The 27,830-nt window shown below is 35.5% G+C and overlaps 1 long non-coding RNA gene across 5 annotated transcripts; it reads left to right on the top strand.

The window, feature by feature from the left end:
- Positions 1-26,907, top strand: LOC143646127 (uncharacterized). Of its 5 annotated transcripts, XR_013157307.1 has the most exons (8): positions 1-303; positions 5,218-5,284; positions 8,341-8,380; positions 9,342-9,401; positions 11,099-11,206; positions 23,977-24,024; positions 24,438-24,472; positions 25,530-26,907. It is a non-coding gene; the product is annotated as an uncharacterized LOC143646127 (long non-coding RNA). The 5 variants fall into 5 exon arrangements; XR_013157306.1 differs by lacking the exon at positions 8,341-8,380 and having other exon boundaries at positions 9,172-9,401; XR_013157308.1 differs by lacking the exon at positions 8,341-8,380 and having other exon boundaries at positions 9,211-9,401.
- Positions 26,908-27,830: the final 923 nt, after the last annotated feature.

Genomic DNA, 27,830 nt, shown 5'->3' on the forward strand with positions numbered 1-27,830 from the left:
TGAAGAATAAGGATATTTCTACCTGTGTGTTTTAATTTGTAAGGAACAACTTTCTCAAATGCCCTCCCAAGAGATGAATGCGTAGGGTCCCTTTACCCAAGATTGAGTTGCATGTCAGGTGAAACCAATCATTTGCAACAGGGACACAGCATGATTGACAGTTTGGTGCTAAACAGAAATCACCTTCATTGACTGAATGGGAAAGAATATTCTCAACAAAACTGGAGCTTTGCCAGTCAAGATATGAAGTCTGGGCAAGAGATGAAACAACTGCTCCACAGTGAAAATATCTCAAAAATACAAGTAGGTTAGAAAAACATAAAAGAAAAATGATGTTAGGAAAATAAATGGCAAGGAATTCCCTTCAAAATGTACACATGATTTAATAAATGAATATGATTGCTGAATATCTCTTTTAGTCTCCAGTATCTTGGAACAGCTAGAAGTAAAAACCTAAAATTGTGTAATTATAACCCACGTCAAACTCTAAAATATGTTCTACAACTAAGTGTGGTGCTGTGCTTTGAAATTTATTGCTTTTTTGAAAATAAGTTATTTTACACAAGAAAGAAAGATAAAGAGCAATTGTGATGATAAAAAAATATTTAAGCCCTTTAGCCTCCTACGTTCTGAAGCAGCCAGAAGTAAAAATCTGAGAGGATTGTGTGGTAGCCTGTGGTAGTTAGATTCAGTTGTCAACTTGGCCAGGTGAAGGTGCCTAGTTCTGTTGCTGTGGACATGAGCCAATGGTACATGAACCTCATCTGTTGCTGATTTACACTTGCAGTAGGCTAGGAGGCATTCCTGCTGCAATGAATGATGTTTGACTTAATTGGCTGGTGCTTAAATGAGAGAGTACAATGTAGCACAGCCCAAGCAGCTCAGCATACCTCATCTCAGCAGTCACAGTTCAGCCCAGGCCTTTGGAGATGTAGAAAGGAATCACCCCAGGCAAAGTTGTTGGAACCCAGAGGCCTGGAGAGAAGGCCAGCAGAGACCATCCTGTGCCTTCCCACATAAGAAAGAATCTCCCAGTTGAAAGTTAGCTGCCTTTCTTCTGAAAAACTAACAAAATAAATCCCCTTCTATTAAAAACCAAGCCATCTCTGGTGTGTTGCATTCCAGCAGTTAGCAAACTAGAACAGATTTGGTACCAGAGAGTGGGGTGCTGCTGCGGTTTGCAAATACCAGACATGTTGGAACAGTTTTTGGATGGCTAAGGGGAAGATTTTGGAAGAACGGTGAAGAGAATGATGGAGAAGTCCTGGAGCGCTTGAAGAGACTGTTGGTGTAAATGGAACCACTGCCAGTCTGGACAAAGGGGACACAAAAGGGACAAATTGGAGTTTGCAGAGTGAGAACCATGGAAGTTTGGGTCTGAAGACAAGGAACATCAGCCAGGAGAGTGGACCCACCCATATACATGGAGAGGATGAGTTTACCCTGAAGGGTGAGGATGAGTCTCCCACCTTGTTGCAGTGGAAGAGTCATGCAGCCTCAGGCCTTGAAAAGGTGTAGCATGCTCCTTGGGGGACTGGGGAGAGCCTGGCTGCCACCACATGGAGGTGTTGAGCATGTGCCCTGTAAATGGCAGAGAGCCTGGGGTGGCCCTGATGCCTAGAGAGGATGGAGCTGAGAAAAAGGTGGTCTCCTCAATATTCCCTGAGGTTGATTCGGAAAGAGGTGGGCCACTGCAGAGGCCCTCGGAATGGGTGGGACTGCCACTTTCTAAAGCTGAAGGATGAATGACTTTCAGACTTTGAAATCCAATGGTGTTTGCCCTGCAGGTTTTACATCTGTGTTTCTTCCAATTTCTCCCTATGGAAATGAAAATTGTCCCTCCTTTGCATATTGGCACCAGACAACTTGTTTTGAGATTCACAGGTCCACAGCCTGAAGAGAATTTTTTTGCACCTTAATATTGTTTAAGGTGATGCGAGTAGTTGCCAAGTTGACAAGGGGTGGACATGTGGTAATTAGATTCAGTTGTCAACTTGCCCAGGTGGAGGCGCCTAGTTCTGTTGCTGTGGACATGAGCCAATGGTATGTGAACCTCATCTGTTGCTGATTTACGTCTGCAGTCAGCTAGGAGGCGTGCCTGCTGCAATGAATGATGTTTGACTTAATTGGCTGGTGCTTAAATGAGAGAGCACAACATAGCACAGCCCAAACTGCTTGGCATATCTCATCTCAGCCCTCGCAGTTCAGCCCAGGCCTTTGAAGATGCAGAAAAGAATCATCCTGGGGAGAGTTGTTGGAACCCAGAGGCCTGGAGAGAAGGCCAACAGAGATCATCCTGTGCCTTCCCAAGTAAGAAAGAAACTCAGTTGAAAGTTAGCTGCCTTTCCTCTGAAGAACAAACAAAATAAATCCCCTTTTATTAAACACCAATCCATCCCTGGTGTATTGCATTCCAGCAGCTAGCAAACTAGAACATAGCCCATGACAAACTCTGGGATCTGTCCTGTAACTACTTGTTGAAGAGTGCTTTGAAAGCTATTGCTTTTTTACTTTCTTTGCTTTGTATATATATATATAGTTATATACAATTAAAAAATTAAAAAATAAAAGATAACAACTCTCCCCCTGCCAAAAAAAAAGAGTAAATTTCCAAGGTGAACTCTAAATATAAGTACAGGTAATATTGCAGTGATATGCTTCTACTTCACCAATTGTGAGGACAATGAAAGAAATGACCGAGAAATTCAAATTCCTAACAACAGGAATAAAGGACAAAATGCTAGGGAAAGCATTAATTCAACTAGAAATATATAAACAATCCTAAAATATATTTAAATATATAGGATTTTTAGAAATGAATGAAATCTTCTTGTAAATATTTACATGATTCTTGAGGCAAGGCTTTAGAACATTGCTAAAACTAATTTGTTCCTGGGTTGTGATAATTGTCAACAAGGCAAAAGTTTGTCACCTGTTTAAGCTATTGAAAATTTCCCGACCAATATTTAAAAAAAAAAAAATAAATAAATAAATAAAACAAAAAACATACACATGCACAGAAGAAAAACTACCTAACAGTTACAAGATAAGCAAACGGAATTATGAGTGGAACCACTGGAAAAGAGAAAAATGGTTTGCCCATGATAGTTTTGTCAAAAATACAAAAGATTCAAACTAAATCAAAGTAAAGGTAATAAGAAGCTTCCTTACATGATTAATTATATTATTAGGATATAAAATAGTATACCCGAATTTAACTTGGAACTCTTTATCAACAATTTTAAACATTATAACTATTTAATACGGTGTGTATATATACACAGTCTATGTAAAACCAAAAACTGTGAAACAAAATCAATCATAAAAATCTTTACAGAAAGGAATGAGTGAGATAAAGTTGCTATACTTTAAACAGGGTTAATATTAAAAGCAAAAAACAAATACCTTATTTGGAAGTGTACTATTTTTGTGGGAGGCTGAATAAAAGTTTTCATAGATGTCTACCCAGAACCTGTGAATATGTCACCATAACATGAGAAAAGGGACTTTGTAGATGTGATTATGTTAAGGAGCTCATGATGAGGAAACAATCCTGGATCAATCTGTCCCAGTGTAACCACAAAGGTCCTTTTAGGAAGGATATGGGAAGATTGCAATCAGAGGGAAAAAGTGAGAATGAAAACAGTGGTGAGAGGGGAGGGAAGATGCTATGCTGCTGGCTGTGAAGACCAGGTAAGGGACCTCAAACCAAGTGTGCTGGTTTGAAAGGATTTATGCACCATAGAAAAGCCATGTTTTATTCCTAATCAAGCTTATAGGAGCCGTTATTTCTTCTAATCCTTATTCAGTACTGTAGGTTGGAAACTCGATTAGTTTATTTCCATGGAGATGTGACTCACCCAGCTATGGGTATTAACCATTTGAATAGAGGAAGATGTGACTCCACCCATTCCAGGTGGGTCTTGATTACTTTACTGGAATCTTTTAAAAGAGGAAGCGTTTTGGAGAAACCTTGAGAATGATGGGAGAGCAACAGAGCAGTCAGGAGACACCTGGAGAACTACAGAGGACACCAGCCAGTGACTTTTGGAGATGAAAGAGCTCCCCTGGGGGAACTTCATGAAGCAAGAAGCCTAGAAAGGAAGCTAGAACACGTTGCCATATTCGCCATGTGAACTTTCCATGGAGAGAGAAACTTGGAACTTCATCAGCATTTCTTGGGTGAAGATAACCTCTTGTTGGTGCCTTAATTGGGACATTTTTATAGACTTGCTTTAATTGGGACATTTTATTGGCCTTAGAACTGTGAACGAGCAACTTACTAAATTCCCCTTTTTATTATTAAATTCCCCTTTTTAAAAGCTATTCATTTCAGGTATACTGCATTCTGGTTGCTAGCAAACTAGAACACCAAGGGATGTAGGGAGCCTCTATGAGCTGGAGAAGGACAGAAAATGGATTGTTCCCTCAGAACTTCTGAGATGAACCAGCCCTGCAAAAACCTTGACTGTAGCCCAGGGAGACCTATTATGGACTTCCAACCTCAAAAAAGATACAAAATTGCTGTTGTTTGAAGTCACTAAATTTTTTATAGCAGCAATAGGAGATTAATCCAGACATCATTTTGAATCTGAAATCAGACAGCCACATTTCAAAATTAGAGAGAGACATAGCATTTTTACTTTATGTACAACTTGCTATGGGGGTAGAAGAATTTCTTTATAAAAATGATATATTTGGGTGCTCCTTAAAAAATACATTTGTTGTTTATTGTTAGTTAGCAGAATTTCTACGAATCAATTATGTAGTATTTCACTGTCAGAATTTTGGTGGCAGAAAACTTTCTCCTGTTTTAATGTACTTGTGAGCCTATTGCAGTTAGGTTAAAATAGAAATCGTGATAGTAATGGGAATTTCAGAATGCATTTAGCTTCCTTTGTTGCTTTTTTTTTCAATTTTTTATTCTATTATTATAAAATCTTAGCCTTTAATGCACAAGAGCCCTTTTTCTTACTGAGTTACATCAATGTAATTCTCGCTACCAATTATTAAGAAAAATAAAAGGAAATGAGCCTATATGCGAATTTCCAAAGTGTATTTGGAGATTATGATTGACCTGATTTAGGAAAAGTATATTGCTTAAGTTCACTGTACTCATTCAGACCAAATCTACAGAGAGCAGTTGTTTAATCAACTGTGCTTGGCTGAAGCGCCTGCCCAGGTTTCTAAACAAGGCATTCTCTCATTGTCTTTTAGAGAGCAGGCAGACTCCTTGGTCCTTTGGGGAATTATCTTTTGAAGTGGATGTGGCAGCAGCACTGAGGTATGGAATTAAATGGAGGGAAGGATGACAAGTTAAGAAAAAAAAATGGAAACAGAAAAATGCTCTCAAGATAAAGCAGCTAGAACCATGCCACAGTTGGAATTGAAAGGAGAATGGTGGTGCTAGAATTCTTTGGAGGTTTTTTTTTCTTTGCCCTTTAATGATAGATGGCAATAGGAAAAGCGGTCTTAGGCAATGTACTTTTGCCAAAGTTAAATATCACTAAACGCAATAAATGTAGAAAGCTATCTATTATTTATTTGCAGCATCAGGAATTCATTGACAAATGAACATAACCTGACTGCAGATGTGAAGTTAACAATGTTTCCATTTCAATAAAAAGCTATCTTAGAACAGGTTGGCAGTAGGGTACCCAAGGGTAAGGAGCTATAAATATGTAACCATTGTTTACTTGCAATGCAAATACACTCTTAAAACTTTTAACATCACTTTTTTATGCCATTAAGCTTTGTTCTGGGAAGAAAGATTTCCATCTGGGAGCTCTTCAAACAGATTAAATATACAAACACACACCAAAGCACAGCTATCCTTCTCTTCATTTTATACAAGGAAAGGCAGAGCTTGTTTATAGATCAAAATGGCAATAAAGACAAATAGACAACAATGGACTTCTGAGCTGTGAGGGAGTAGTTAACTAATGAGTACTTATCACTTAGTCTCCAGAGACTACAGGTGAACATCCGGAAATGTTCTAGAGAGATTAAAGTAAATAAATCAGAGTGATAGGATGTTTCTTATCAAAAGCAACTGACATTTAGAATACGTTACAAATTTTCTTACACTTTTAAAGGGAAATTATTTTGTAACCAGAAATCATATGTTCAGGCACAGGAACAATCCCAGTCAAGGCAAAATAAATAATTTCTGAACTATGGAGGGAATCATAAAATTTACCTTAAGGGTATCTTTACTGAGGCAACCAAAAGAAAATTTTAAAAATTGAGAATGTCCTTGTAAATATTTTTTTAATGAAGACAAATTCCTCACTTGTCTAAAATTTATATGACCTTAAAATCCATTTTCCAAGTTCTAAGATCAAATGAAAGGGCTTTTATTTGGTGATTAATATCATAAAGTATAAAATAATAACTGGAAATTTTTATTTATAAGCTAAAGCAACCCCATATATTATTTAAAGGGACTACGAAAGGCATTTAGAAAGTCAAAAAACAGACAAACAAAAACTTAGAAAAAAATTACAGTTTTGAGCACCTGATAGCATACATGGCAAGGAGCCTTATTTAAATTTGAAACTTGGAATTCTCTTACGTTTCTTCTCTACTTGATTTTATAGGAAATAATATGCTGTTAGCAAGTACCATGGCATTTTTACTCCCAGCCTTTGGATTCAGGTTGCCTGAGCTTTTGATACAATTCTGTCATTTAAGTGCATGAATTTTACAAGTCTCTTAAATATTTTGTGGTATTTTCCTCATCTTTAAATCAGTATTAGTTTGAATACTGCTCTATTTCCTAGGTTATAGAGCTTTTTGGGAGGGGCAATTCCAGGCCACCTAGAGTGAGGGAAAAGGGCAAATGAGGCAGGAAATTACGAAATTAAATATAAAAGTTGGTGACTTGAAAACTGATCACATCTCACAGGAAACCATACCTGGTTGCTTGTCCACACCTAGAATTACCAGATAAAACAAGATGGCTAGTTAAATATTAATCAGATGAACAATATATATTTTTTTGTTTTAGTGTAAGTATGGCCAGGTCAACTTTGGGAAATATTTATTTTAAAATATCATCATCATTTATCTGAAATTCAACCTTAATCAACCATCCTGTATTTTTAGTTGTTATTCCTGGTAACCCTAGGCATGTGAAATGTCTTGCAGATTTATTCTATAGAATGTTAAAACTCTTGCACTTCTGTCCGGAATGTTACCAGTTTCCTCTGGTTGAGAAATTCTGGAGGTGTCAGTTGTACTTCATCCAGTCCAGATGTGATAGAAATGAACAGAACCTCCAGGGGTCTGTCAGAGGATCCTGAGTGCTGGAACCTTTCTGATCCTTTTATTGGCAAGCAAAGAGGACGTCAGGCCAGAATCCAAGTTAGAAGAGGTTGAGATTGTTGACAGGTTAGATTAATTGATAGGACAGGCCAGCAATATCTTGGCAAAATAGCTGACATCCCAGAGGTAGTTGGGACCAAATACACCTGGGCAGTGCATAAATTTGCTTGGATTTAAGTAGCTACTTGAGTTTCGTTGTCATGAGTATTAGATGAGAAAAGCATATGAAGCACTGCACATGATGTGTGGCACACAGCTAAGCCAACAAATGTTATTATCGTTACACAGTCATAGTATCATAAGTATAGTGCATGTATTTTTATTTTTCACAAAAAAAATCAATAGGGATTTCTCTGTATATTTGGCTTTAGTTAAGTAACAGAATATAAATATATGAGTAAAAGCAGCATTGGATAGATCAGTAGTCAAGAAATGAAGATGCTGGTTTTGAAGTGTAGAAACTAATATGGTATTGTCAAATCCCTCATAACGAAAAGGCAGAAGATTCTTTAAGGTCATTTATCTCTAAATAAATTCTAAATTAAAATCTAAAATTTAACAGTTAAATAAAACAGACAAGTGTAATTAATTATACAGCATATTGGAAGCAGGAATTAAAGCAAATATAAGTGCCATGATTTCCCCATTAAATATGTCATTTGACATTGTTCAAAATGGACAATCTAGTAATAAAGGAACAGGTATGTCATTTAAAAAAATAGGGGTATATTTGGAGAGTAGATTGGCAAATAAAACATGGCTTTGCATATTACTGTATTTATTTTTTGCTATTCTTTACTAGAGGATTGTTATTTGTTTTATGCTTCTTATATTAATATCTATAAATTGAATAAAATTTAATATTGATTTCAAATTTTAGTGGCATTCAGGAAGGGGTATAATTTATTTTTAAACGTCATCATCATTGCATGGAATACAATGGCACATTGTATTTTTAAGATGGCACATTTTATTTATAATCAACAAATCTCTCTCTCTTATTTCCTACTCTAGAATAATATTATTCAGAAGTTGACCACAAACTATGATTTAGGTATGTCTACCCTTAATCTTTTTTCTCCTAAGTGCAGCGTGGGGTCTGTTACTCTGTTACTTGGCCAAATGAAAAGAAAAGGAGGAAGCATTACCATAGATACATATCCCACACTCTTGCTTGTTTTCTATGTTCTGTGTAATTTCTACAAGCCTACAGCATGAATCAAGCCTGAAATATGTTAGCTAACAAAACATTAGAATCTTTAATTTTATTACATATGTATTTGATCATTGTTTCTATTCATCTCAAGTGTATTATCTAGTTATTACAAATTAATACCTCATTTTAGGAGAGGGTTATGGTTTGAATTGCGTTCCCCCAAAAATGACATGTTCAAACCCTAATCCTTGGTTCTGTAATTATGGAAGGATTTGGAAATAGGGTCTTTGACAATGTCCTTATCTACTGATGAGGCCAAACTGGCTTAGCATGGACCAGAGTCCTTATAAGGAGAGGAAATGTGGACACATTTGGTAGGACATGGAGGGAAAGAAAAGACCATATGATGGAGGCATAGTTGGAGTTATGCTACAAACCAAGGAACCTCATGGACCGTAGGCCACCACCAGAGCTCCTCAGAGTACAGAGGGAATGTGGCACTGCCAACACCTTGATTCATACTTCTGTCCTCCAAAACCATGAGTCAATAAACCTCAGCTGTTTTTTCAGCCATGCAGTGTACTTTGTTAAATACTTTGTTAGGCAGCCGTAGCAAACTAATACAGAGAATCTAAGCTTGAAACTTTAAATTTCTGGTACTTACTGGGCTATTTTCTTTTTTACATGAGGTCTTAATATTTCTGACATATTTTCCCAATTAATTGAAGCATGGGCCAGGCTATTCTGGAAGACAGCCACCCAAATCTTAGAGTTGCCTCCTGGTCTCTCTGTTCTGATTAATGATGAACTTGACAAAAATCTCAACTCATCATTATTTTATCTATTCTAAAATTTGAAGTCCCAGAAAAAAAGATTTGTACTGGACTGGAGGAAGAGATACCTGGAGCCACACCAACAGGTAAAATTCAGCAAGAACTTTTAACAAATTGTAGCAAGAACTTTTAACAAATTGTAGACAGCCGAGTGCTCTGCTTTGTCAAAGCTACTGGAATGCAGTATACCAGAAATAGATAGACTTTTTATAAGAGAATATATTATATTGAAAATTTATAGCCCTAATGCCATAAAAATGTCCAAACTAAGGCATCACAAAAGCATACCCTCAGTGAAGAAAAGCTGATGGTATCTAGGGGTTGCTTTGTTACATGGGAAAGCATATGGCCATATCTGTTGGCCCTCCTCTCCTGGGTTGGTTTCACAATGGCTCTCTCAGCTTCAGTGGGTCCTTCTCGCTTCTCCTGAGGCATTTTCTTTCTCTTGTCTCTCGGCTTTGAGCTCTCCCCAGAATGTCTCTCTCTTAAAGGGCTCCAGCAAGGGAATTATGACCCACTTAGAATGGGCTGTGTCACATCTCAATGGAAACATCTAATCAAAAATTCTCACCCTACAATAGTTCTGCACCCTAAGGATTGGATTAAAATAACATGCCTTTTCTGGGGTATGTAACACATTCAAACCAACAAAATGAGTGTGGCTGAATGGGAAACTACCTCCTGTGGCAAACTACCACCACAAACACCATTAAGACATTATGCCCATGACAAAGCACCACGACCAATCCCCCACTTGTTCCAGGAGATGCTGTCCACAAATGCTCTGTTCCTCACATTGGGCAATCCTTCCATATTCCATATTTGAGATGCCCCAACCCTGCTCACTTGCTCTCCCATAGCCCACTAAGGATGCCAAGGGAGCCTGAAGACCTTTCACGAGAAAGTCTCACCTCTTTCCAAATTCTACCTTAATAGACCATTTGCCATAGACTGTCTCAGTATTTTCTCTTTTCACTATAACACATACCCTCCTTTCTAATACTTTTGAAACCCTGCTGATACCAAGGTAACAAATGGCTCCCTTTGATGCAAGTTTATGAATAAACAGCCTTTTCTCATTTTGTCTCAGACTTAGTTTTATTGTTGACAGTATAGAAGCCCGTGGGAGCCAGACCGTGAGAAAAGTTTAACCCTCTCTGTAGGGTATTCTCCACACACCTGCACAGGATGCTCAAGAGAAAGATTAGGACAGGGAATGAAAGCAGATAAAACCTTCCTCATGGTGCAGGCCCGGGAAAAGGGCACAGCTACTCCTGCAGGCCTGGGAGGGGTGACACTGTTACCGGTGCAGGAAGGACCCAGAGCACCATTGGGCCTGGTCACTATAGAAAAAAGGAGGAGTTACAAAGATGGCTGTGTCAAGGAAGAGGTGAAGACCTATAGGCTTGGAACACGGAAGCAAAAAACTACCAAAGCTTTATGCACAGGAGACAGGCAGAAAGAGTTTTGTGTGCAGAATGTGATGCCATTCTATGTCACTTATTGTGAGGCAGCAACAGGAAATTCTCTCCTGAACAGTCATTTGCCAGAATCACAAGGCAGAGTTTGCTGCCATGGGTGGGGGAGGGGAGTGTCATGTGTGAGTCCCAGAGAAACTTCCAGACCTCGACCCATAGAGACAGGGCCTGAATAAGACTGAGCTCACCACCTCCTTTCCCTCAGAATCTAATACATTTTGAGAGTGAGAAAATATACAGAATTTTTTTTAAAAGAGAAGGGCATATTAATGTTGACTGAAAGAATCTGCAATATCTTCACGCAGAGCATGCATGATATTTGAATATGGCCTGAATACAAGTGATATTTTAGCACTTGTGTGTGGAGGAAAGACATTGCAGTTTAAGAGAAAAGCCAGAAGAAATCATAGGAGGTAAGTTTTAGAAGGATTTTAAGTTAGCACAGTTATATGATTTTATAAAGATATAAAATCTACTGGTAGTAGTGTACTCTGACCCACATAGGTTTTCACTCTCTATGTCCAGAAATAAAAGTAGCTCTAAAGACTGCGTGAAAACACACATGAATAATTCTTTCTTCACGTGTCACCTAATTGACAGACCGGATATCAAGATAAACATTTGACTAAACTATTTCCTAAGTTTTAACATTTGAGAGCAACCAAATCAGTTCATAACGAAGGAAACTTGGCTCCTGGAAAACATAAATTTTCCTGTTCAAACAAAGAAATAATTCTCCAAACATTGTGGGGCAATTAAAGCATCTCAAAGTCAGGAACAATAAAGAGCCACAAAACAGTGACTTTATGTGGCAACACTAGTTAGGTACAGTTAATTTCCTGGAAACTTAAAAGCTTTATCTTGTCACTTGGTGCTAGGGCTCATATAAATCAGGAAAATTCTCCCCTAATGATGACCGTGCCTTCTTTACAATATCATTTTGTCATTCAGGAAATCCATGATCTCTCACTGTCTTTATTTTTTTTCATTTTTTAAATTTTTATCACAAATTCTCTGCTATTGTCCACTATTGTGGTTAGAAAAATGGGGTTTCGCTCAGAACTATGTCATAAGTGTGTGTTGTGCAGCACAGATCCCAAGACACTGAAGAATTGGGCTGGCCAGCAGTGACATAACTGTCTCCAAGGAGGCTTGGGGCTACCTGTGCTATTACTGAAACATTTTCCTAATGTGGTTGTATAAAACTGACCTACAAATAAAGTCAACAAGCACACAAAATTAAGGACCCTACTTAAAAATGTAGAAGCATTATCACATGTTTATTCTTTACAGACATATAAAGTTTCATTATTTTAACTATTTTTAGACACTATTAAGTAATCCTTGTACAATATTCTCAGCAACACATCCTCTTTCTTCCAAGCCCACAATACAATTTCAATAAACAAATTTAGGAGCATATCTTGTGTTTATACTGCTCACATACTTGATTATTGGAAAAATATTAAAACAGTACTAGTGGCAGTAAAAAATTGATAATAGTACTCCGGGTAATTCATGCACGTGTTCAATAATTTTAAATTATTATGTGTTTATTATTCATTTTAGTTATTAGTTGTTAATTTATTACCTTGGGTAAATAAGTAAACAAATTTGATTCTTTATAAAATAATTATCCAAACACTGCAATACTGTAAGTATCATTACCTATCATGCAACTAAAAATAAATTATATATTGGAGAAGTTAATGAATACAATTCATTCCCTATATTGTTCTTTACTCTGCAATATAATTTTTTCCAACTTTTAGAATGCTTTAATCAACAGAATGGAGGTATGCAAATGAATTTTCAAATATAATCAGTGCTTCAAAGAGTGAGATCTAACATGCAAATGTCCACTCCTCACAATGAGAACCAGTCAGATGGAGGAAGGCAAACATTTAAATCAGAGTGTGGAGGCAGGATGCATGTGAGAGAGAAAGAGCTCTGGGACTGAATTATCCAAACAAGGCCCAGGGAATCTGGAAGTTGAAAAATTTTATGTTTCTTTAACATAAAATTATGTTTAAAAACTCAAGTTGTTTGAGGCACTATGGCAATTACTTTATAACCATTCATTTTTTTTCTGTTTTCTGAATTCTGCTTTTGAACTTGACTTTGTTGTTTGAGATATTAGTATGCCATTGTAATTTGCTTTTAAAATTATTGGTGGATAATGTGTTAACGTACTGTAGCATCTCTAAGGGAAATCTCCATTGCCTTTTCTACTGATAATTGTGGGTCTACCTCAATTCAATTACTATTAAATTGCGTTCTGATGATTTAATTAAATTTATGTCCTCTTCAGAGCATCACAAGCCTCCTAGGGAAGGGAATCTGCGTTATATTTTATTTATGTTTTAAAGGTCCTAGCAAACTAAATATTCCATGGCAGTCAAAGGTAATTATTGTTGATGGATATCTATGAGGCAGTATTTTTCAAATGAAATAAATAATTGCCTATATTTTTCATGCATTTTAAATCAAATATGTTATATTTAACTATCCAGTCAAATAGTCCTTGAATTGCTATTGTGTCCCATTAAATATCAGAAGTTCTACCAGATTTTGTAGTGCAAGTGCCATGACAGTTAGACTGTATTATGCTGTTATCATCTTAAGATGTCAACATTGCATAATATTGTGCCTTGAGTAACTTTTTGTGGTACCGTGCTCTGTGTTATGACTGGCGCCTGGCACAAAGGAGGACAGAGCCTCCCCGGGTTTCTCACATCCTCATATCCTACAGCTTAGTATCATAGTGTTATTCATCTCCAATCTCCACAGAATTCTGAGCTCTCTCCCCATTCCAGACATAGCAGACACCCACTGTTGCTCTTTGTGACCAAATACCATGTTTGTCCTAAACCACCAGTTAGGGCCCAGGGAATCTGGAAGTTGGACGTATCAGTTGAGCTTGTTTCCAATTCAAGATCTTGGATTGGATTCTGGAATGGGGGAAATTTTTCTGTGAGAACATTAATCAGATAATGAATAACAATTGGAATGAGGACTGTAGGTGCTATAATAGATTGGCATCAATATTGAATTCCCTAACTTGATAATTTTATCATGGTCTGTAAGTAATACCCTTATTCTTAAGAAATGCACACTGCAATATAGAAAATCAGTTCCCGTCTATAACTTTATCTCAAATTATTTAGAACATAAATTGTGGGTGTCTGCAAGTATGTAGAAAAAGAAAAAATGAAAAGCAAATGAAGCAAAATGGTAAAAATTGGTCAATGTATATATTTTTGAAAATAACTCATGTTTGATTTAAGAAGCAACAAATAAATATGGCAAACTAAAACATTACAAAATTATTTTAAAAATTTGTGTTGCAAAATGCATACTTCATGATACAATTATTTAAAATCTAAGTGCATGCCCATTAAATCTATATTTAGATTTAAATTATTAATTAAAAAGCGTGTAGGATTTTAAAATAAAGTTTACAATTGATTTGCTCTGAAGGAGGACCACAAAATTTTACATTTTATCTTTACTTATATTAAAACTACTTTTGGGTGGGCCATGGTGGCTCAGCAGGCAAGAATTCTTGCCTGCCATGTCAGAAAGCTGGGTTTGATTCCTGGTGCCTGCTCATGCACACAAAATAAAACAATGCAAAACAAAAAAAAAAAAAAAAAAAAAAAACCCCTACTTTTGCTATGCTGTAATCTACCAAAATTGTCTCCAGTTTTCTGCTCTTTAAACCAAATATGAAAAGCAAGAGCGCTGAAGGAAATGAAGACCAGAAATGAAAATTACAGTTTTTAATTATTTTTAAAAAAATCCTCCATTCCCCAAACACAGCACAAATGAAGACGGGCTGCCAAGTTCAATGAATATTAGATCAGACTGAGAATGGATATAATAAGTATTTTGCATCCCAGGCAGAAAAATTTTTTTTTTTCCAAATTAGGAAAATAGCCCAGCCTGGGAGGCAAAATCCCATGTCTGAAAGAAGATTGTCCTGACTCCAGGAGTCTCCCTGTATGAACCTGAACCACACAAATGAATCCTTCCCGTAGGAGACGAATAGGCAAGTTTCAGTCTATTAAGGACAAAGACCCGCTTGAAAAGCAGTAGCTAATTAATTGCGACACCACAAATATACACACATGCACCCATGCACACTACTGGTAAAGACAAAGCTTCTGAATAAACCAATATGATGCCTAAATTATCTGGATCATTCAGTGTCTCTTGCCTACATTCTTTCACCGAAAATTGCTGCTTCTGTATAGGCACACAGAGATGAAGGTAAATTGAACTAACTTTCAAAACATTGAAAAAAATAATGTAGAAGGAACATTAAAAATAAATGAAGAATGTAAGAGTCATTTTTCCTATAAGTAGGTAAAAATTATGTCTAAAAAGAATTCAGAACAAAAATTCAAAGAGTTTGAAAAGAGTTCCGGATGCCAAATCTGATTTATAAGGATAAATGAAGAAAGGTCAACAAAGAAAATGAAAAATAAACTTCATGATCTAAATGAAGATATAAAAGAAAACAATAAAGTCACAAAAAAAGAAATCAGCAAAACAACAATAAAAGGCAACAACACAGTAGAGATACTGTGTAAATCTAAGAAGTAAAAGATTAGGTTTCCTAAATGCTCCCAAAGAATATAAACTTAAGCTACAGGAACAGAGAATAGACATAATTATACCAGAATTATCTGCAGTAACAAAATGATTAGAATTGTAAAATATTTAAGTAATAAAAAGAAAAAGCATTGTATGATTAAATATTAAATTTTAAACATTAAAACTGCTTCAAAATGAATTTTGTGATCAAAGGTACACTAGACAAATAGAATAATAAAAGGAAAGTTTGTATTTTAACAGCAGAGAACCTTAAATTATAGGCAAACTCAATAAATAAGAAAACAAAGGGCCCATAAATGTTGAAATCTAGAATAAATATCCAATAGTAATAAATATGCATGTGCCAAATAACATAGTATGCACATTCAGGAGGGTACAGGCAAAATTAATTCAACACCTTCAGTTCATGGTACATAATATAAAGTAAACATTAAAGAATAATAGCAATATATATCAAACACCAAATTACCGTAGAACCATAGAAAGTAATATTTTCATTCAAGAGCGGAATATATATTTGACTAGCTAACAAGGGAATGTAAAGGAAAACTGCATGAAATATGAAAAGAATGGTGGACAAAGGAACATTGAATGGGTTTCTCAATTATATGTAAATAAATATATCAACCTAAATATAATGGAAGGAGGATTTTAGAGAAATATATTTACCATGAATCTCAAGACAGAAGTATAAAATTTTAACTGACCATTTATGATGCTATAAAATGAGAAAAGTGTAGATGAAATGAAAGAGAAATAGTCAATACATCTCCGAAAAAAACTAAAGAGAATAAAAAATATGGTAGCTGACCTGCTGTGTATATTCTCTATCATATAACAACTTTGTGAAACTTTAACATGTTAAAACACAACTCTTATATAAACTCATAATTTTGTAAGTCAGAAGTCTGGTACTGCAAGCCTTGCTTATTAGTTTTGGTACTGCAAGTCTTGCTTATTAGTTTTCAATCAAGTTGAAATCAAGGCTGGGTTCTTGTCTGGAGGTTCTGGAAAAAAGTCTACTCTCAAACTCATTGGTAGAAGAATTCAATTCTGTGATATTGTAGGAACAATGCCTGTTTTTCTTGCTGGCTCTCAGTTGTCACACTCAGCTCTTGGAGGCTCCTGAAGTCCTCGCCTCATGGCCCCATCTCCAAGTAGGCAATTGTACATTGGGTATTTATTTTGGTCATTCTCTCTCTCTCTTGCTCTGTTTTACTCTCTTTGGCTCCCAGAACCATATTTAAAGAGGTCATGTGATTAGGTCAGGCCTATCCAGATAACCTCCTGATTTTAAGGTAAATGTATTATGTTCCTTAATTACCTCTGCAAATTCCCTAGAGCAATATTAGTTTTTGATTGGATCATTAGAAGATATGTGGCAGGAAACTCGTGTTTTCTTAGAAATCTCCCTAGCATGCCTACAGGATATCAGAACAATTCTTAACTTACAGTAATTAAAAAGTGTTTTATTGGTGATATGAAAAGTATAAAAATCAATGAAAAAGTAGAGCATCTATAACATAATACATATTTTGCATCTGAATAAAAAAACAGAAAACAAAATAGGTATTAAATTTTAGGTGAAAAAGTAAGATCCCAATTTTATTCTATGTACTAAATAAATTCCAGCTTGAATAGCATACAATATAAAATATTAATATCATAATATGTAATAGCATGATAAAAACAGAAGAGAAAGGATGATAGATTTTATTGCATCAACAATTAAGTCTATGGAAAGCTTAAAAGTAACATATTTTTAATTTTAAACTGGGAGAAACTATAAGTAAAACATGTAAAATTACTATCACTAAAATTGAGAGATACCCTAGAAATCAATAAACAAATGGTAAAGTATCCAATGGCAAAAAAGTGTCCAAATTTAAATTTGAAAAATAATGAAATATTTTAACAATCTTATTGCTAGAGGTGAACTTACTGATAATATATGGTACTTGCAAGACTTGGGGGAATCCAACATTCACATACGTTTCTGCAGGAGATATATTTTTAATTAAAATATAAAGAAAACAAAATTTAAAATAAACATTACCATCTATCAAATGATTCATCTTCTAACTCTGTATTTTACAGAACTATTTACACAGGAATTCATGAAAAGTAATGTCCATTTTTGCATTTTTTATAATTGTGAACAAACAAGGAAATCTCAAGAAGTCATTGGGGAAATGTTAAATGAATTATTTTTTATCTGTGTTGATTTGGAACTGCACGTATCCCAGAAAATCATATTCTTAAAACTAATTCATTCTTGTGGGACTAAACCTATGGTAAACCAGATAAGGTTACTTCAATTAAGGCATGGCCCAGGGTGGGTCTTAATCCTCTTACTTGAGTCTTTTTTAAGAGAATGTAATTCAAAGAGAGAGAAAGCCTGGAAGCAAGAAGCTAAAACCAACAAAACTTGGAAGAGAAGGAGACCAGCACTTGCCATGTGGCAGAGGAGCTGAGGTTTTCCAAGAGCCAGTCCTTAGGAAGAAGGCATGGCCTTGATGATGCCTGGATTGGGACATTTTTCTCAGCTTCAAGACTGTAGGCTTGTAAGTTAATGAACTCCCATTGATAAATCCAACCCACTTCATGATACCTGCTTTGAGCAACCTAGGAAACTAAAACACGGTCCATGTTCTGCAATACTAAGAAGTGAAGAAGAAACAATGGTGCCTGCGTAGTTGGATATAAAATCATGTCTACTATATATAAATGAATAAAAGGAGAAGAAATATTTAGAGAATGACCTACATGTGTTTGCGTTTATAAGGATGCATAAAAATGTTTTATCCAGGAGAGCAGAAGTGGAGAAAATGAATACTTTTGTTTTGTCTTTTTCAATTTAGACCTTTGATCCTTTTACAAAAAGAAAACAAAAATGTGCGAAAAAGAAAAGCATGTAAATCAACATTTATTTGCAAACTAGGGCAGAGTAGAAATTTGCAAAATATGGAAAAACATAGCTTACCAGCAGGTTCAGTAAATGCATCATAATAAAAATCTTATTTTCATTACTGTTGGAAAGAATTATTTGCGTGTCTTTAGAATAGGAAAGAGTAGGAAACTTCATGTTAGATGTTTTGGGGAAAAGAGATCAATATAATGTTGAAGTCAGGATTACAAATTATGTATGTTACTAAAACAGTTTAATACTCATTTTCCATACAGAAAAACCCTTATGTCAGGCCACTGTGCAATTAAACATTTTAATATCTTTTAAAATAATTCATCATTTACTTATATATTTTTACAAAATTAAATTTTGTAAATAATGCTTTCTCAGATTTCTACCTGGCATTATAATCCTTCTATCATTTCTCATTAGCTTGATGACTTAAAATAGGTTTTTGTCCTCTGGTATACAACATTCAGGTCACATAAATAAAGATCTTTAAAGAGGGAATTTCATTGTTGTTTGAAATCATTTTAGCTTCAAAATAAAATTGGAAAGCTTTTATTAAAAGCTTCAAAATAAAATTGGAAAGCAAAATAAAATTGAAAATCAACTGATAACAGATGATTAACCTTAATCAAATTCTGGCTCAACATTTGAGATCTAATATGTTCAATTTTAATTAAGGTGTATTTTGAAGTTTGGATGTATTTCATTTCACTAATTTTAACCATCATGCATCAATGGAAACAGTGAGAAGTTAAATTTTGCATACAAAGTGTTCAAGGGAAAATGCAAAGAAAATTGATATTTGCTTTGATTTATTTGTCCTTAAGAATCAATTAGCGGGCGGGCCACGGTGGCTCAACGGGCAATAATACTTGCCTGCCATGCCAGAGGACCCAGGTTTGATTCCCAGTGCCTGCCCATGTTAAAAAAAAAAAAAGAATCAATTAGCAAGTTCTCATATGCTTAATTGTGTTATTTTCAATGAACCAAGCAGAGACTTTTCAATTGATATGGTATACCTAAGAAGGTCATCAGAAAAGATACAATGAAAAGAATCATATTACCATAAAACAAAATTATAGACTGACCATATATTTAATAGGCATTTTCATTGACAGGCTAGGTTTCTAAAGACCAGGCTCATCACTATGGAAAACTATGCTGCAATGTAGGTTTGTTTTCTATGATTGACAAAATATATCTGCTTTATGAACTTTTTAAGATCATCAGAGTTTATATGTAGAAACTTGATTCATATCTATAAAAAATAGTGAAACAATTATCAACTTCCTTTAAGTAAATCTGTAAAAAATAGGATCTATTTGTAATAATTACTAAACATACCAAGTCATGCTTTGAAAAAGTTTGCAAATCTGTTATCTTTCAGGTTCTGGTTATTGGTTTTCTATTCTTTGCATCTCTATGTCAGACTGTGCTCCTATTGAAAAATTCTGATATGTAAATATGATGGCAGTATTACATAATTGTAATGATATTATGATGCCATAAATGTTAGGAAAATCCTGGAATACTCTTTCCATAGGAAATGGAATAACCGATACCAGTTTAGTTTTTGAATTGAAGCTAATATATTTGGGTTGTTTGTTTTATGAACCTACTACTTATTTTCCACCATGATCAGTCACAAGTATTGTATCCAAATAGGATAAGAAGAGATAAGTTACCAGCTTGTGTTGATTTGAAAATACTATGTACCTTGGAAAAGCCATGTTTTATTCCTCATCTAATCTTGTGGGACTGGCCATTTTTTTAATCCTGATTCAATACTGTAGGTTGGAAAATTTGATTAGAGTATCTCTACAGAGGTGTGGCACACACAATGGTGGCTATGACCTGTGATTAGATGGAGATGTGGCTCCACCCATTCCTGGTGGGTTTTGATTGGTTTACTGGAATCCTTGAAAAGAGGATACATTTGGAGAGAGTTAGAAGCAACAGACATGATAGAGCTAAGAGAAGCTTCAGAGCAGAGCTCTGAGAGAAACTTCAGAGGAGACCCAGATGCTGACACTTGGAGAACAGAGACACAGATGTTTGGAGATGGTTAGAGCCCAACAGATATCGCCATGAGATGTTAAGCAAGCCAAAACCTGGAGAGAGCCAAGGGATGAAGGCCAGTCCCAGAGAAGCAAAGTGAGGAACCCCCACAGGAACAGAGACTGAAAGCAAAGGAGCCCAGGGGCAGGGACCAGCAGATGCCAGCTGCATGACTATCCAGCTTACAGAGGTGTTCCTGACCCATCAGCTTTTCTGGATGCCTCAGTGTAGACATTTTTACGGGCTTATAACTGTAAACTGTAACTTACTAAATTCCCCTTTTAAAAAGGTGTTCCATTTCTAATATATCACATTATGGCAAGCAGCTTGTCAACTAAACAGCTTTTGGTGCCAGAGAAATGGGGTGCTGCTGCAGATTGCAAGTACTAAACATGTCAGAAAGGTTTTTTTAAAATAGATAAGGGGAAGATTTTGGAAGAATTTTGAGGAGCTTCATAAAGAGGGCCTAGGAGTGCTTTGAAGTAACTGCTGGTAGAAAGGTGGAATCTGAAGTTAATTCCATTGAAAACTGGGAGGAAGGCATTCTTTGTAAATGAAAGGCAGAATTTGAGAGTAACTAACTTGCATATTTAGCAGAAGAAATTTGCAAACTAAATGTGGAAAATGCAGTCTGGCTGCTCCTTGAAGCTTACAATAAAATGCAAGAGGAAAGAGATAAGTTGAGGACCTAACTGCTGGATACAAAGAAAACAGAAATTGATGTTCTGGAAAATGCGGGGCTTCTAAAAGGTGACACCCCAGTGAATAGGACCCCACATGGATTTATCCAAATAGGGATGTAGTCAGTCATTAAAGAAGAAGTGAAGACGTCAGATCAAGTTATCCCAAAAGGATTTGTGGAAAGTTCTTTTGTCTGATGGGCATGAGCCCAGCATACTGCATAGAAAACCAACAAGAAAACTGTGGGATCTGTATAAATGGAACCACTGCCAGTCTGGACTAAACAGGATAGAAAAGGGACAAATTCAGGAGAAAATGGCTTCAGAGGCAGAACCATGGAAGATATAGTCTGGAGCCAGGAAACCTTGGGCCTGGAGAATGGACCTATCCATACACATGGAGAGGGTGAGTTTGCCCTGAAAACAGAAGGGAGCCCTCCCACATCATTGCTCAGGAAGATTTGTGTGACCTCAGGCCTTGTAGAGGGTGAAATGCATAAAGCAGGGATTAGGGGGAGCCTGGCTGCCATCCCATTGTTCTGGAGTTGTCCCAGAAATGGCAGAGATCTCAGGTGCTGCCTCATTATATGGAGAGGGTGGAGCTGAGAAAATTGTGGTTCCTCCAACAAACTCCAGTGTTACAACACACCCCAGCATTTGTAGAGGGAGCAAGACTACTGTGTAGGCCCTTGGAAAGGATGGGATTGACAGTTTCTAAAGCCTTGAGGATAAATGACTCTCAGCCTTTGAAATCCAATTGAATTTGGCCTTAAAGTTTTTGGAACTGTATGGGTCCAGTGACCTCTGTGTGCCTTCCAATTTCTCCCTATGGAAATGGGTACATGTATCCTATGGTTGTCCTTCCTTTCATGTTGGCAGCAGATAACATATTCTGAGTTTTACAGGTCCAGAGCCAAGGGAGAATTTATTGCCTCAGGACAGACCATGCCTGCAGCTGATGTTGATGAAATTTTGTACTGGTTTTAACTTTGTTTTGTAATTATATTGTTGCTGAAATGTTTTAAGACTTTGTGATATTGTAATATGATGAATGTATTTTTTATATGGAAAAAAACATGTATTTTTCAAGTTCCAGAAGACAGAATGTGCCTGTTTGAAAAATATTATGTATCCCAGAAAAGCCATGATCCTGAAAAAATCTTGATCCAATCTTGTGGAATTAACCCTGATTCAATACTGCAGGTTAGAAACTTTGATTACATTGTCTCCACAGAAATGTGAGATGCCCAATTGTGGGTGTGATTTATGATTAGGCAGAGATGTGACTCTTCCCATTCCAAGTAGGTCTTGATTAATTTATCGGAATTCTTTAAAACAGGCAACATTTGGGTGAGAGTCAGAAATGACAGAAATGAGAAAGCTAACAGAAATTTCAGAGTAGTGCTGACACAGATGGGGATGCTTGTAGAACACAGACACAGATGTTTGGAGATCTTGGAGCCCAGTAGATGATGCTATCAGATGTTAAGCAAGCCAGAACCTGGAGAGAGTCATGGGAAGCTCAGAGATGAAACCCAGCCCCAGTGAAACAAAGTGAGGAACCCCCTCAGAAACAGAGAAAAAGCAACAGAGCCCAGGAGCAAGGAACCAGTAGATGCCACACGTGACTATCCAGCTGACAGAGGTGTTCCTGACCTATCGACCTTCCTTTAGTTAAGTTATTTTTCCCTGGATGCCTTAGTTTGGACATTTTTATAAGCTTACAACTGTAAACTTGCAATTTATTAAACTCCCCTTTAAAAAATTGTTCTAATTCTGGTATATAACATTCTGGCTGCTTGCAAAGCAATGCAAAGCTGATGTAGCAAAGTTATGCTTTCTTTTTAAAATCTAATAAACTCTCTTAGTCTAATGGGCATCATTTTTTCTCATTACTTTAATGAACTAGGCAAGGGTTGTATCATGCTAACAGATATTCTGCTTATTTTAAGGAAAATAAGCCAAAGGAAGTACACAAAGGTAATATAAAAAACGGTTACAAACTATAAAACCCTCTACTCTACTTGACATGTATTTTATTCAAAACTTTTCTATATAAAGCTCTTTAAATTGGTGGTGCTAAGCTTTCCATTTTTCAAATAACTCACAAAACTAATTTAAAGGGTGAGTATTTCTTTCATCAATCTGTTCAAGTTTTATGAATTTTTAAATGTATTAGAGAAAAAAAGAATATGAATAATATTCATGAAATTAAATACATTTTATTTTCCAGGGGGGGAGGGGAAGGGGCATCTTTTATGTACAAGTTTGTATTTCCCCAGTGGAAATATGTAATATGGAAGCAAAATTTTTTGTTTTGGGAAAGGTGGTATAATGATGGAAAAAATAATACTAATTGCAAAAAGAGAACAAAATACAGTGAATATTTTTATTTGCTTATATAATCAGTAATTAAACTATTGAGAAAATAAGTCGTGAGTGACTTATAACTCTTTAAGTAAAATATTCTAAATTCTACCACATGCAGAATAATTTCCATTGCATAAGTACGGTGAGTCACACATATATTGTTTGAATAACTTTATGAACATAGACTTAACTTTTTATGATGTTAGCACATTCTCTTGTTAGATAATTCTTGTTTTAAAGACTATTTATATGTTTTGCCTAAATAAGCCTTCCATTGATCCTAATTTAAAGTTTTTTCTTCCCTATGACTGCCCTTCACATTCATAGAGACATTAGGACCAAACTCATAAACACATTTCTCCAAATATGTCCATTTCCATGATTGATTTCTCTGTAGAATCTAATTATGGCCCCTGTTACCATTCTTCATTTACTCCCATATAATTTACAAGCATTTATCACCAGTTAAATTTAATACCCTAGTTGTGATCCAAGTAAGGTAATTTTGTTTTATTTATTTATTTTTTTGCATGGGCAGGCACTGGGAATCGAACCTGTGAGAACTCTTCCTGCTGTGGCCCCCCTGGTAATTCTCTATTTTTACATGTGTAAAACATCTAGTCCTCTAAGGAGTAACTGTATTACTTAATAAAAGTAACACCTTAATAAAAAAGGTGATTAAAAGTGCTTTTAAGTAACTCAAAATGTTAGATAAATCTATAATATAAACTGTGGCTCATGGCTGTTTTGTAGATAGTTATTGAAAAGAAGATATTTTGGTTCCCTAAAATTTTGCTCCAGTTATAACTTTGGACAACATCTTAATATATTTTTGTTTAAAAGTGGTAAAAACATTCATTAGGAGATGTGGATATTTTGCCATAGGAAGAAATCAACATATGTTAAGTGTAGTCAAGGATGTTTGATTAGAAGAGAAAAACTCGTTATTATCAACTAATAATATGCTCTCATATTTTTCTTTAATATGAATCAAATCAGTGCTTTACCACTAATGAAAGCAACACAGCCACCAGGTAAATATCATTGCTTGTTTTTTGTAAACTATTCAGAGTAAAATCTGGAATGTATTAACTACTCAAAATGGAGGGAGCTATGGTACAGGGGTTCTTAGCCTGGGGCCCAGGGACGCTCAAGGTGGTCATGAATAAAAATCAGGAGGCCCCTTATATGACAAAGAGAAAAAAATGCAACTTTGCTTTTCATGTATTTCTAACTGCAATTTAGCATCCATTTTAATGCAAGCAGCAAGTCACAGTACTATCAGCAGTAATTTTGAATTGCCACTGAAAGAATCACAGGCATTGTTATATCATATATGATGAATTCCAGATATCACAAAATATCATGCATGTACATCACTCCTTCAAAAATTGCACAGGACTATCTATCACCATAATAATGAAAAGCACATATAATCTATGTAGCACAATTTAAAAGGTTATATTTTAGCATAGGTATCATTTGTTTCCTTTAAAATACTATGCATCTTGTGTTGTCCATTTAAAAAGGCTGTTTTGAGTAAAGATCTGTTTCAGTTTCCTGAATGCTAAGACAAACAGCATATAATGGGTTGGCTTAACAACCAGAATTTGCTGGATCATCTGCTGTAAACCAATAAATGTAGATCCAAATTCTAAGAGTCACTCAATAATTAATTGAACAATATTTACTCTGAACAATATTTACTCTGAACCTGGTATCTCTTTCTTTTCTCTAAAACACACACTTTCTTTTCTTGGATTTGTATGATTGCAATATATATATATATATATATATATATATATACACACACAAACACATATATGCATATACACACATATAAACATATATACTATGTAAACTAATATATATGTACATATACATATATAAAAATCTAGGATATATATATATGTATATAATGTGTGTCTAATGTCTACTCTCAGCCTTTTCAAAGACAGGTAATATACTTTTTCTGTGTCAAACATACTTATCAGCAAGTTATTTATATTCAAGTAAACCCAGTAACTGTTTAGTTGACTATTAAAATATGTTGCTGACATGAATCTCTGTTTCCTCTACATCTTGTTTCAGGTTCTCCATTATTAAAGTCCATATGCTCCAGAAGTACTAAACCCTGAGTTATGTGAGACCTGTTATTGTGAAGAGAAAAAGGCATGGGGTAGATACAGAGAAATTGGATTTGCTAAATAATTTAAACTCAGTGCAAAATGTGAAATATTTTAATATTGTTGAATCTTGAAATTAAAAATTAGGAAGTAGAATTTAAGTGCATTTTGGCTGCACATAAAAGAATACCTAGAAAAAAAAAAAGAATACCTAGATTCTAATGGCTTAAATAAATTCCTATTGCACACACACACACATTCAAAGGTATTAGGAGTACAGCATCAACTCTATGCTAGGCAGCCACCTACCGCTGGAAACAATTATCAAGAATTTTCTCTTAATACTCTTCCACTCTTAGTGTTGGAACAGTCACTTCATTTTGACAACGGTATTCTGTAGTTCTAGTCATCATGGCATCAGAATGGGTAGAATGAAGAAGAAATTGGCATGTTATACCAATATCTCTGTCTAGAAATTTAATATTGCTTCAGAGACTTTCAGTAGAATTTATCTTATGACTTACTGCCTACAGTACTGTCATATGGCCAATCTAGCTACTAAGGAGAATGACAAAGCAAGTAATTAATATTTCAGTCTCTGCTGGATCCAGGCCAAAGACAAATGGCTTGGTAATAAAATTGGTATACTTAGTCATAATGTCTGTCAAGTGAGCTTAAACAGTGGTTATGTCACATCGGGCCATTCATTGAGCATCCAGAACTATGGCTACTTTATTTACAAAAGCAATATCCAGGATGCAGTCACTAAGGAAAAATATAAAGCCATTAGTTCTAGAGGTAAACCACACTGAGGTGGATGCAGGCAAGCAACATAATTCAATCGTAGATTGCTTCATTCTCTTCAAAATTATCCCTGGCTTTCACACGTTTGTACTGCCATAGGAAATTTTGTTTTGAATGGTTATTGATAAATGACACAGTATTGGGAATTGAACCATGGTCCTGATAAAAGGCATCCTTAAATCTGAATCTGTGTTCCTGTGGGTGTGACCCTCATTCACAAATAAAACCTTTGAAGATATTTTTATTAGTTAAGATATGGACTCATTTGTGAATAAGCTCTTCAAAGATCGTATTTAGATGATCTTTGAACCAGGGTAGGCCTTAGCCCACGTGGATGGAGCCCTTGTATGCAAAGGAAATTCAGACACAAAAGTTAGCAGAAGCCAGAAGTCAGTGGAAACAGAAGTTTCAGACACAAGGAGAGAGAGTTCTCCATAGAACTGAAGATGATTGGAAAGTTACAGACTCCAGGAGAAAGCAACTCCTGTCAAGACCAGAATACTTTTTCCTTCCAGCCTCCAAAACCATAAGACAATAAATTCCTGTTAAGATAACCCATTGTGTGGTAATTGTCATGGAAACCTTTGTGGACTAAGACACAAAGGAAAAGAATCTTATTAGTCAGCACAGATTTGTCCTTCAATTACTTCTGATTTGGGAAACTAACTTCATATGTGTTTATTCGTGTGAGTATGCATGTGCGGCATATGTGTGTGTGCTTTGGCAGGATGAGAATAAATAAGAATGTATTAATATTCCTCATGTAATAGAAATATAAATGTTGCTCATAGATGCCTTCTTACTTTTTGGGGGGAGTGCATGGTCCAGGAATCAAACCTGGGTCTCCCACATAGATGGCGAGCATTCTACCACTGAGCTGCCAGTGCACCCTAGATGCCCTTTTATAAAACTAAAACATATTTGCTGTCAATTCTAGTTGATATGATATTAAAATAATTTACTGCTTCAACATTTTTTTAAATTTTTATATTTGAAATTTTATTTAATGACGTGTACTTTCCCCTGATCAATTCTCTAAAGTTACATCTATTTATTGTCACATAGCTACAATACACTTTTAATGGAGATGAATTAATTCTGTAATTTGTCTAGTGAAATGATAGTATCCTTAAATTATTACTTTAGGAGACTCCAAGTAAACATTTTTTAGATATGCATAGTCTATTCATGCATGATGTAATGAAATAACAATAAGACATTCTCTCACCGATGCTATTCAAATGACCAGACAGGATGAACTAGTTGGGGCTAAGCCATTTTTAAAGTGCTGATTTAACTGTTGATGTCAGCTCTTAAAACTAGGTCTGGCATATTACAGGCATGCAGTCAATATTTGCTAAATGAATAAAATAAACTCAGATAAGCCAAAAAATATGCACTGAAATATCCTCAATATCATCAAGTAATGCAATGTTTTGAACATAACAATCTACTGTGATTT

Source organism: Tamandua tetradactyla, chromosome 9, assembly GCF_023851605.1.
Source record: "Tamandua tetradactyla isolate mTamTet1 chromosome 9, mTamTet1.pri, whole genome shotgun sequence".
NCBI lineage: Eukaryota > Metazoa > Chordata > Mammalia > Pilosa > Myrmecophagidae > Tamandua > Tamandua tetradactyla.